The sequence below is a fragment of the Arachis ipaensis genome, chromosome B01 (assembly GCF_000816755.2).
Source record: "Arachis ipaensis cultivar K30076 chromosome B01, Araip1.1, whole genome shotgun sequence".
In the NCBI taxonomy this organism is placed as follows: Eukaryota; Viridiplantae; Streptophyta; class Magnoliopsida; order Fabales; family Fabaceae; genus Arachis; species Arachis ipaensis.
The window spans coordinates 65746926-65758586 of record NC_029785.2 but is presented as its reverse complement, the minus strand read 5'-3'; positions in this window follow the sequence as shown (position 1 = coordinate 65758586).

Here is an 11661-nt window from a genome sequence, read left to right as displayed (position 1 = left end):
GACAGTGTCACAGATTTGCAAGAATTCAGCTAAGAACTGATGAGGATCTTCCAATGGAAGTCTATGAAACTTGTAATTCTGTTGCATTAGAGAAACTAATTGAGGCTTAAGCTCAAAGTTGTTTGCTCCAATGGCAGGGATTGAGATGCTTCTCCCATATAAATCAAGAGTAGGTGCAGTAAAGTCACCAAGCACCTTCCTTGCATTGTTGGCATTGTTGTTGTTTTCGGCTGCCATGGTTTCTTCTTCCTTGAAGAGTTCTGTTTGGCCCTCTAAAGAGAATTGTTCTTTAGCTTCTCTTAGCTTTCTCTTCAAGGTCCTTTCAGGTTCAGGATCAGCTTGAACAAGTATGCCTTTATCTTTGTTCCTGCTCATATGAAAGAGAAGAGAACAAGAAAGTATGGAATCCTCTATGTCACAGTATAGAGATTCCTTGAAGTGTCAGAAGAAAAGAAGAATAGAAGGAGGAGGTGGAGAAGAGGGAATTCGAACTTATCAAGAGGGACAAAGTTCGAATTGCACCTTGATGAGGAGTCTTAGTCCTTTAAATAGAAGGATGTGAAAAGAGGGGAAGAATTTTCGAAAATAAATTAAAAAGATTTTGAAATAATTAAAAAGAAATTTGAAAATTTGATTGAGATTTTCGAAAACTAAGATTGGGAAAGAAATCAAGTGATTTTTTTGAAAAAGATTTTGAAATCAGAAATTTAAAAAGATATGATTGAAAATTAATTTTGAAAAAGGGTGTGATTGAGAAGATATGATTGAAAATCAAATTAAAAAGAGAAAGTTTTAAAACTAAAGTTGATTACTTGATTAACAAGAAATTAGAAGATATGATTCTAAAATTTAAAATTTGATCCTTTTTTAATAGGCAAGTAACAACTTGAAAATTTTTGAAGTAAATCTTGAATTATAGCAAGGATTTTTGAAAATAGTAAAAATAAATATAAAATGGAAAGAAATTGATTTTGAAAGAGATATGATAGAAAAGATATGATTTGGAAAATATTTGATTTTGAAAAATTATGAAAACTTGAAAAAAAGTGAATTAAAAACAAAATCTTCCCTCTAGTGTCATCCTGGCGTTAAACGCCCAGAATGGTGCCCATTCTGGCGTTTAACGCCCAAATCTCTACCTTTTTGGGCGTTAAACGCCTAGCCAAGTACCCTGGCTGGCGTTTAAACGCCAGTTTTCCTTCTTCACTGGGCGTTTTGAACGCCCAGCTTTTTCTGTTTGATTTCTCTGCTGAATGTGCTGAATCTTCAATTCTCTGTATGATTGACTTGAAAAGACAGTTTTGAAAAATATTTTTGAATTTTTGATGATGAGAAACAATAAAAATGCAACTAAGATCAAATAAATAATGCATGTAAGACACCAAACTTAAAAGTTTGTATACTAAGGACTATAACAATGTAAAAATGCATATGAAAAACAACAAAACACACTAAACAAGAGAATTTAAAGATCAGAGCAATGAAATCATCAAGAACAACTTGAAGATCAATGAAGAACAGTATGTATAAATTCGAAAAATGCAAGAAGAAGAAAGTCATGCAATTGACACCAAACTTAAAAATTGATACTAGACTCAAAGAAGAAACATAAAATATTTTTTTATTTTTATGGTCTTATAAAAATTTTTTTTGTGATTTTCGAAACTTATATGAAAAAGAAAATAAAGAGAATCAAAACTTTTAATAAGAATTCCAGGAATCATGCAATGTTAGTCTAAAGCTTCAGTCTAAAAAGATTAGACATGTTTGGCCAAGCTTCAGCCGGACATTACATTCAATAGCTAAATTGATGAGAATCAATCAGCTTTTGTGATGATAAGAACATCACCTTGAAACTCTAGAATTCATTTTTAAAAATTCTGAAAAGTACCTAATCTAAGCAACAAGATGAACCATCAGTTGTCCAAACTCGAACAATCCCCGGCAACGGCGCCAAAAACTTGGTATCCGAAATTGTGATCATCAACAATGGCGCCAAAGGACTTGGAGCTCTTTAATGTGAATCACACTTTGTTAGAATTCCGCACAACTAACTAGCAAGTGCACTGGGTCGTCCAAGTAATAAACCTTACGTGAGTAAGGGTCGATCCCACGAAGATTGTCAGCTTGAAGCAAGCTATGGTCATCTTGTAAATCTCAGTCAGGCAGATTCAAATGGTTATGGAGTTTAAGATGATGAAAATAAACATAAAATAAAGATAGAGATACTTATGTAATTCATTGGTGGATTTCAGATAAGCGTATGAAGATGCTTTGTTCCCCTTGAACCTCTGCTTTCCTATTACCTTCTTCCAATCATTCATACTCCTTTCCATGGCAAGCTTTATGTTGGGCATCACCGTTGTCAATGGCAACATCCCGTCCTCTCAGTGAAAATGGTCCTGATGATCTGTCACAGCATCGGCTAATCAGTTGTCGGTTCTCGATCATGTTGGAATAGGATCCATTGATCCTTTTGCGTCTGTCACACGCCCCACAATCGCGAGTTTGAAGCTCGTCACAGTCATCCCTTCTCAGATCCTACTCGGAATACCACAGACAAGGTTTAGACTTTCTGGATCTCAGGAATGGCCGCCAATAATTCTAGCCTATACCACGAAGGTTCCAATCTTAGATTAGAAACCCAAGAGATATGCATTCAAGCTTGTTTGCATGTAGAACGGAAGTGGTTGTCAGTCACGCGTTCATAAGTGAGAATGATGATGAGTGTCACGGATCATCACGTTCATCAAGTTGAAGAACGACTGAATATCTTGGAGCAGCAATAGACTTGAGTTGAATAGAAAAACAATAGTACTTGTATTAATTCATGAAGAAAAGCAGAGCTCCACACCTTAATCTATGGTGTGTAGAAACTCCCCCATTGAAAATACATAAGAATAAGGTCTAGGCATGGCCGTGAGGCCAGCCCCCAAACGTGTCTAAGATAGCATAAGACTTATCAAAGATCAAAAGTATGAAAATACAATAGCAAAAGGTCCTATTTATAGAGAACTAGTAGCCTAGGGTTTACAGAAATTAGTAATTAATGCAGAAATCTTCTTCCGGGCCCACTTGGTGTGTGCTTGGGCTGAGCATTGAAGCTTTCATGTGTAGAGACTTTTCTTGGAGTTAAACGCCAGCTTTTGTGCTAGTTTGGGCGTTTAACTCCAGCTTTTGTGCCAGTTTTGGAGTTAAACGCCAGAATTCTTGAGCTGACTTGGAACGCCTGTTTAGGCCATAAAATCTCGGGCAAAGTATGTATTATTATATATTGCTGGAAAGCCCAGAATGTCTACTTTTTAACGCAATTGAGAGCGCACCAATTGAGCTTCTGTAGCTCCAAAAAATCCACTTTGAGTGCAGGGAGGTCAGAATCCAACAGCATTTGTAGTCCTTTTTTAGCCTCTGAATCAGATTTTTGCTCAGGTCCCTCAATTTCAGCCAGAAAATACCTGAAATCACAGAAAAATATACAAACTCATATTAAAGTCTAAAAGAGTATTTTTTATTTAAAAACTAATAAAAACATAATAAAAACTAACCAAAATATACTAAAAACATACTAAAAATAATGCCAAAAAGCGTATAAATTATCTGCTCATCAATGGCTATTCAGGCTACAACCAAATTACAGTAGATCCCCAGGATCAAGAGAAAATAGCATTCACATGTCCATCTGGAGTGTTTTCTTACAGAAGGATGCCATTTGGGCTATGTAATGCGCCTGCAACCTTTCAGAGATGCATGCTATCTATTTTCTCTGATATGGTGGAAAAATTTCTGGAAGTCTTCATGGATGACTTCTCAGTATATGGAGACTCATTCAGCTCCTGTCTTGATTACCTAACACTTGTTTTGAAAAGATGCCAAGAGACCAACCTAGTTTTAAACTGGAAAAAAATGTCACTTTATGGTGACTGAAGGGATTGTCCTTGGGCATAAAATTTCAAACAAAGGAATAGAGGTGGATCAAGCTAAAGTGGAAGTAATTGAAAAATTACCACCACCTGCTAATGTTAAGGCAATCAGAAGCTTTCTGGGGCATGCAGGATTCTACAGGAGGTTTATAAAGGATTTTTCAAAAATTGCAAAACCTCTGAGCAATCTGCTAGCTGATGAAACGCCATTTGTGTTTGACACAGAGTGCCTGCAAGCGTTTGAAACTCTGAAAGCTAAGCTGGTCACAGCACCAGTTATTTCTGCACCAGACTGGACATTACCATTTGAACTAATGTGTGATGCCAGTGACCATACCATTGGTGCAGTACTGAGGCAGAGGCATGACAAGCTTCTGTATGTCATTTATTATGCTACCTGCGTTTTAAATAATGCCCAGAAAAACTACACAACCACAGAAAAAGAATTGCTTGCAGTGGTTTATGCCATTGACAAGTTTAGATCATACTTAGTAGGATCCAAAGTGATTGTGTACACTAACCATGCTGCTCTTAAATATCTACTCACAAAGCAGGATTCAAAACCCAGGCTCATAAGATGGGTGTTGTTTCTGCAGGAGTTTGATATAGAAATAAGAGACAGAAAAGGGACAAAAAACCAAGTGGCTGACCATCTGTCCCGGATAGAGCCAGTAGAAGGGGCGTCCTTTCCCTCTATTGAGATCTCTGAAACCTTTCCGGATGAGCATTTGTTTGCCATTCAGGAAACACCATGGTTTGCAGACATTGCAAACTATAAAGCTGCAAGGTTCATACCCAAGGAGTACAGCAGGCAACAAAAAAAATTAATTACTAATGCAAAGTACTACTTGTGGGATAAACCCTATCTCTTCAAGAGATGTGTAGACGGAATTATCCGTAAGTGTGTGCCTAGAGAAGAAGCACAGAGGATCTTATGGCATTGCCATGGATCACAATATGGAGGCCATTACGGAGGTGAGCGAACAGCCACCAAGGTCCTCCAATGTGGCTTCTACTGGCCTACACTCTATAGAGATTCCCGAGAGTTTGTACGTAACTGTGACAGTTACCAAAGAGCTGGTAATCTGCCTCATGGTTATGCCATGCCTCAACAAGGAATCTTGGAGATTGAGTTATTTAACGTGTGGAGAATTGACTTCATGGGACCTTTCCCACCATCATACTCAACACACTTATATTCTGGTGGTAGTCGACTATGTATCAAAATGGGTAGAGGTCGTTGCCACACCCACCAATGATACTAAAACAGTGTTGAAGTTCCTCCAGAAACATATCTTCAGCAGGTTTGGTGTCCCTAGGGTACTAATCAGTGATGGGGGCCCTCACTTCTGCAACAAACAGCTTTACTCTACCATAGTCCGGTATGGGATTCGCCACAAGGTGGTGACTCCATATCATCCACAAACAAATGGGCAAGCTGAAGTTTCTAACAGAGAACTAAAAAGAATCCTGGAACGGACTGTAAGTACCCGTAGAAAGGATTGGGCACGAAGCTTGGATGATGCTCTGTAGGCTTACATAACAGCATTCAAGACTCCTATAGGGACCTCTCCATACCAACTTGTGTATGGTAAGGCATGTCACCTACCCATGGAACTGGAACATAAGGCCTACTGGGCAACCAGATTCCTAAACTTTGATGCTAAATTAGCTGGAGAAAAAAGATTGCTCCAGCTGAATGAGCTAGAGGAATTCAGATTCACTGCTTTCGAAAATGCCAAGCTTTATAAAGAGAAATAAAAAAGGTGGCATGACAGAAAGCTGTCATCTAGAATCTTTGAACCAGGACAAAAGGTTCTGTTGTTTAACTCTAGGCTCAGGCTAATCCCTGGAAAACTGAAATCCCGGTGGAAGGGACCATATGTGATTACAAGTGTATCACCATACGGTTATGTGGAGCTTCAAGACATTGATTCTGATAAGAAGTTCATTGCTAATGGACAGAGAATCAAGCACTATCTTGAAGGCAATGTTGAGCAAGAGTGCTCAAGGCTGAGGCTAGATTAAAAGCTCCGCAAGGTCCAGCTAAAGACAATAAAGAAGCGCTTGCTGGGAGGCAACCCAGCCATTAGCTAACTTTTTCTGTTATTTTATTTTATTTTATTTTATTTTATTTTATTCTTCATTTTTAATTACATGAGCCTAATATTAACAAGGTAAAGAATCAAGTGCATAAGTTCACAGGGCTACAGAAGGATTCAGAGCATAAAACAGAAAAAAGAAGCTCACTGGCAAGAAAACGCCAGTAAAAGGCTGTTTTGGGCGTTCAACGCCCAAAAGAAGCATCCACTGGGCATTGAACGCCAGTAAGGATAGCCATCTGGGCGTTAAACTCCAGAAAGAAGCATCTTCTGGGCGTTGAACGCCAGAAAGAAGCACCTTCTGGGCGTTTAACGCCAGATTTACAGCATCTCGGGCGTTCAGAAAAACGCCCAGTGACAAAGGAGTTCCTAGCGTTCAACGCCAGAAAGAAGCAACAGCTGGGCGTTGAACGCCCAGCAGAAGCAGCATTTGGGCGTTAAACGCCCAAAACATGCAGCATTTGGGCGTTTAACGCCCGGATGGTGGGGAGGAGGTAAATTCGTTTTTACTTCACAATTTTTATTTTAATTTTAATTTTCATGTTTCAATTCATGATTTCTTGCATAAACATGTTACAAACTCTCAATTCCAAAAATCTTTTAACACTAATTTCTAAAAACCCTATTTCAAAAATATCAAATGTATCTTAATCATAAACACAAATCCTTTTTTTTTTCAACCCAATCCAACTCTTTTTCAAATTCTCCAAAACAAATCTATCTCTTTTCCTTCTAAAATCTTCTCAACTCATCAATATCTTCTTTTCAAATCTCCACATTATCTTTTTCAAAATCCAGATTCATCTTTTTCAAATATCTTTCATATCTTTTCAATTTTAAATAACATCTTTTCATATCATACTTATCTTTTCCAAATCACTTTTTCTATCATATCTTTTTCAAAAGATTTTCGAAACCCACCCCCTACCCCTTAAATATTGGCTCGGCCTCTCCCCCTCTCCTCCACAAGTTGCACCTAGCTCTCCTTCTGTCCCTCTCCTTTCTTTTCTTTTGCTTGAGGACAAGCAAACCTCTAAGTTTGGTGTGTTTATCCGTGATCACTAAACCATACCCACTAAGATCATGGCTCCTAAAGGAAAATAACGCACTCTAAGAGGCAAGAAAGAGAGTATTCCAAAACCACTTTGGAATCAAGGGAAGTTCTTAACCAAAGAACATTCAGACCATTACTACAAAATAATGGGTCTAAGATCAGTAATCCCGGAAGTCAAGTTCGATCTGAAAGAAGATGAATATCCGGAGATCCAAGAGCAGATTCGAAACAGGAACTGGAAAATCCTAGCTAATCCTGAAACAAAAGTGGGAAGGAATATGGTTCAGGAGTTCTACGTTAATCTGTGGCAAACAGACATGCAGAGAATATCTGGTACTGCCCTCTATGACTATCGGACTTTGGTCAGAGGAAAGATTGTTCACATCTACCCTGACAAAATCAAGGAGATCTTTAAGCTACCTCAGCTGAAAGATGACCCAGACTCCTTCAATAGGAGAATGATGAGAACAAACAAGGGCCTGGATAAGATTCTAGAGGATATATGCATCCCTGGAGCCAGGTGGACCACCAGCAGCAAGGGCGTCCCAAATCAACTCAAGAGAGAAGATCTCAAACCAGTCGCCAGAGGATGGCTGGACTTCATTGGGCGCTTTATATTGCCCACTAGCAACTGTTCTGAAGTCACCGTTAAAAGAGCAGTGATGATCCATTGCATTATGTTGGGAAAAGAAGTGGAATTCATCAACTGATTTCATGTAAATTTTACATAATTGCAAACAAGAACTCCAAAGATGCTAGGTTGGCTTATCCAAGCTTAATCTCTATGCTCTGCAAAGATGCTGGAGTAAGGATGGGAATAACGGAGTATATCTCAGTGGAGCAACCAATCACTAAAACCACAATGGAAAAACAACAAGTGCAGGATGACCCCATCAAGAGAAGAGCACAGGAATTTCTCCTGGAAATCCCTCAATTTGAATATTGGGAACATCTTGAAGCATCTGTTACTAAGTTGCAAGAAGCTATGGACCAAATAAAGGAAGAACAGCAAAATCAAAACAGCATGCTCTGCAAACTGCTCAGAGAACAAGAAGAGTAAGGGCGTGAACTGAAGGAATTAAAGCATCAAAAACTATCTCTTGAAGGGCCAAGCACTCCACAGACTAAAGAGGCATCCACTTCCCAACTTCAAGGTTGTTGAGTTCTAATCTTAGCCTTAACTCTATGATAATTATTCTTATTTGAGTTTTACCTTAGAAGTTATATATAAATAGTAGTAATTAGTATCTATATTTTGATTTTATCTTCAATTAAGCTATAATTTGTTTTTTTCATCATCATTAAACATGAATAAAATAGTAGATTTTCTTTAGAATAAGGAGGCAATTTTCTTTCGAGTTTTTAATAAGAAAAATTCTAATTATTTACATGTGGTGGCAATGCTTTTTATCTTCTGAATGAATGCTTGAACAGTGCATATGTCTTTTGAATTTGATGATTATGAATGTTAAATATGTTGGCTCTAGAAAGAATGATGAAAAAGGAGAAATATTATTTGATAATCTGAAAAATCATAAAAAATGATTCTTGAAGCAAGAAAAAGCAGTGAATACAAAAGTTTGCAGAAAAAAAAAAGGAGAGCGAAAATAAAAGAAAAAGAAAAAGCAAGTAGAAAAAGCCAATAGCCCTTAAAACCAAAAGGCAAGGGTAATAAAAAGGATCCAAGGCTTTGAGAATCAGTGGATAGGAGGGCCTAAAGGAATCAAATCCTGGCCTAAACGGCTAAACTAAGCTGTCCCTAACCATGTGCTTGTGGCGTGAAGGTGTCAAGTGAAAACTTGAGACTGAGCGGTTAAAGTCAAGGTCCAAAGCAAAAAGAAGAGTGTGCTTAAGAACCCTGGACACCTCTAATTGGGGACTTTAGCAAAGCTGAGTCACAATCTGAAAGGGTTCACCCAATTATGTGTCTGTGGCATTTATGTATCCGGTGGTAATACTGGAAAACAAAGTGCTTAGGGCCACGACCAAGACTCATAAAGTAGCTGTGTTCAAGAATCAAAATACTGAACTAGGAGAATCAATAACACTATCTGAATTCTAAGTTCCTATAGATGCCAATCATACTGAGCTTCAATGGATAAAGCGAGATACCAAAACTGTTTGGAAGCAAAAAGCTACTAGTCCCGCTCATCTAATTAGAATCTGAGCATCACTCAAAAAATGTGAGATATTATTGCTTCGTGACTTATTTGTATTCTATTTTATTTGTCTAGTTGCTTGGGGACAAGCAATAGTTTAAGTTTGGTGTTGTGATGAGTGGATATTTTATATGCTTTTTGGGGTTAATTTCATGTAGTTTTTAGTATGTTTTTGTTAGTTTTTAGTTTATTTTCGTTAGTTTCTAGGAAAAATTCATATTTTTGGACTTTACTATGATTTTTTGTGTTTTTTTTTTTTGTAATTTCAGGTATTTTCTGGCTGAAATTGAGGGAGCTGAGCAAAAATCTGATTCAGGCTGAAAAGAGGACTGCTGATGCTGTTGGATTATGACCTCTCTGCACTCGAAATGAATTTTCTGGAGCTACAGGACCCCAATTGGCGCGCTTCCAATTGCGTTGGAAAGTAGACATCCAGGGCTTTCCAGCAATATATAATAGTCCATACTTTGCTCAAGGATAAACGACGTAACCTGGCGTTCAACACCAGTTTCATGTTGCAGTCTGGCGTTCAGCGCCAGAAACAGGTTACAAATGGGAGTTGAACGCCTGAAACAGGTTACAACCTAGCGGTTAACTCCAGAAACAGCCTAGGCACATGAGAAGCTTAAGTCCCAGCCCCAGCACACACCAAGTGGGCTCCAGAAGTGGATTTCTGCACTATCTATCATAGTTTATTCATTTTCTGTAAACCTAGGTTACTAGTTGAGTATTTAAACAACTTTTAGAGATTTATTTTGGATCTCATGACATTTTTAGATATGAACTTTGTACTTTTTGATGGCATGAGTCTCTAAACTCCATTGTTGGGGGTGAGGAGCTCTGCTGTGTCTCGATGAATTAATGCAAGTATTTCTGGTTTCTATTCAAATACGCTTGTTCGTATCTAAGATGTTCATTCGCGCTTCATTATGACGAAGGTGATGATCCGTGACACTCATCATCATTCTCAACCCATGAACGTGTGCCTGACAACCACCTCTGTTCTACATTAGATTGAATGAGTATCTCTTAGATTTCTTAATCAGAATCTTCGTGGTATAAGCTAGAATCCATTGGCAGCATTCATGAGAATCCAGAAAGTCTAAACCTTGTCTGTGGTATTCCGAGTAGGATTCAGGGATTGGATGACTGTGACGAGCTTCAAACTCGCGAGTGCTGGGTGTAATGACAGACGCAAAAGGATAGTAAATCCTATTCCAGTATGATCGAGAACCGGCAGATGATTAACCGTGCGATGACAGTGCACCTGGACCATTTTCACTGAGAGGACGGATGGTAACCATTGACAACGGTGATCCACCAACACACAGCTTGCCATGGGAGGAAACTTGCATGTTTGAAGAGGAGTACAAGAGAAAAGCTGAAACTCAGATGACAAAGCATCTCCAAAACTCCAACATATTATTCATTACTGCATAACAAGTATTTATTTTATGCCCTTTCACCTTTTTACAATTCAAACTAAGAATTATTATTGATATTATATCCTGACTAAGAATTGCAAGATAACCATAGATTGCTCCAAACCAACAATCTCCGTGGGATTCGACCTTTACTCACGTAAGTTATTACTTGGACGACCCAGTGCACTTGCTGGTAAGTTGTGCGAATTTGTAAGAAATAGTAATATTGATATTGACATATACAAATTCGTGCACCAATCTTTATCCTTGTTACTAACCACAACATGATAATTGCAAGGATCAATCCCATTAAGTCATCCTCTAACAAGTGAACGAAAGTCAAATGAGCTATATCAATGCTAATCCATAAGTCCTAGCCACTCACTAATTAACTTAGTGAAAGCTAGAATCAATGGACACTAATTATCAATCACTTGGACATTAGCAACTCAAGTTCACCTAAGTTACCATCCCAAGCCAAGAACACGAAAATCTACTCTAACATCCTTCCAAGCATTTTGGCAAAAACTTGGAAGGCACAAAAGGAAAGCAAGATAAAATTACAAGAAAAGTAAATCTACACCACCAATTGCAAGGAAATTAACAAAAATAACTCAAGTCAACAATAAAAGAAAGCAAACATAAATTTCATTAAAAGAAAATAAAAGAAACAAGAGTGCATCAACAACAAGGTAAACATATACAAAGAGTAAACTACTAAACTAGGAAAGGAAAGGTAAAGGAACAAGAAATTGTAAAGGAAAAGTAAATCAAAGCATGAATTAAACCTAGATCTAGAGAAATCCTAATCTACATCTAACCTAATTCTAGAGAGAAGAGAGAGCTTCTCTCTCTAGAAACTAACTAAAGCACGGTCAAAACTCTACTAAGTGCTCCCTCCCTTTGACCCCACATGAATTCTGCATGTAATAGCCTCATAAATGAGTTAGATCTGGGCCGGGAAAGCTCAGAAATCGCCCCCAGCGTTTTCATTATAATGAG